The sequence below is a fragment of the Gavialis gangeticus genome, unplaced genomic scaffold (genome assembly GCF_001723915.1).
Source record: "Gavialis gangeticus isolate Ggan-Ray unplaced genomic scaffold, GavGan_comp1, whole genome shotgun sequence".
Lineage (NCBI taxonomy): Eukaryota > Metazoa > Chordata > Crocodylia > Gavialidae > Gavialis > Gavialis gangeticus.
Window position 1 is genome coordinate 120,525,257 of NW_017729024.1, and position 228 is coordinate 120,525,484.

Here is a 228-nt window from a genome sequence, read left to right on the forward strand (position 1 = left end):
GACCCGGCTGCGGCCCCGGGCGCGCGGCGGCCACAGCGCCATCCCCGCCCCTCTCCCCGCAACGGCTCCGGCAACCGCCGGCACCACCCGGGCCCGCGAGGAGCCCCGGCCGGAAATGAGGCGGCAGCTACTTCCGGCAACAGACGTTCCCTCGCTCGTGACCTCACCGCACGCTGGCCCCACCGCCTCGCCCGAGTCACGTGGACGGCGCGACCTTTCCTGAGCATG

General features: G+C 75.4%; 1 protein-coding gene across 1 annotated transcript in view; it reads right to left on the reverse strand.

Moving 5' to 3' along the window:
- CDC37L1 (cell division cycle 37 like 1) overlaps positions 1-228 on the reverse strand; it is a gene marked incomplete at its 5' end in the record, with an annotated part of 11,572 nt that overhangs the window by 8,922 nt on the left and 2,422 nt on the right. The window lies entirely within an intron of this gene.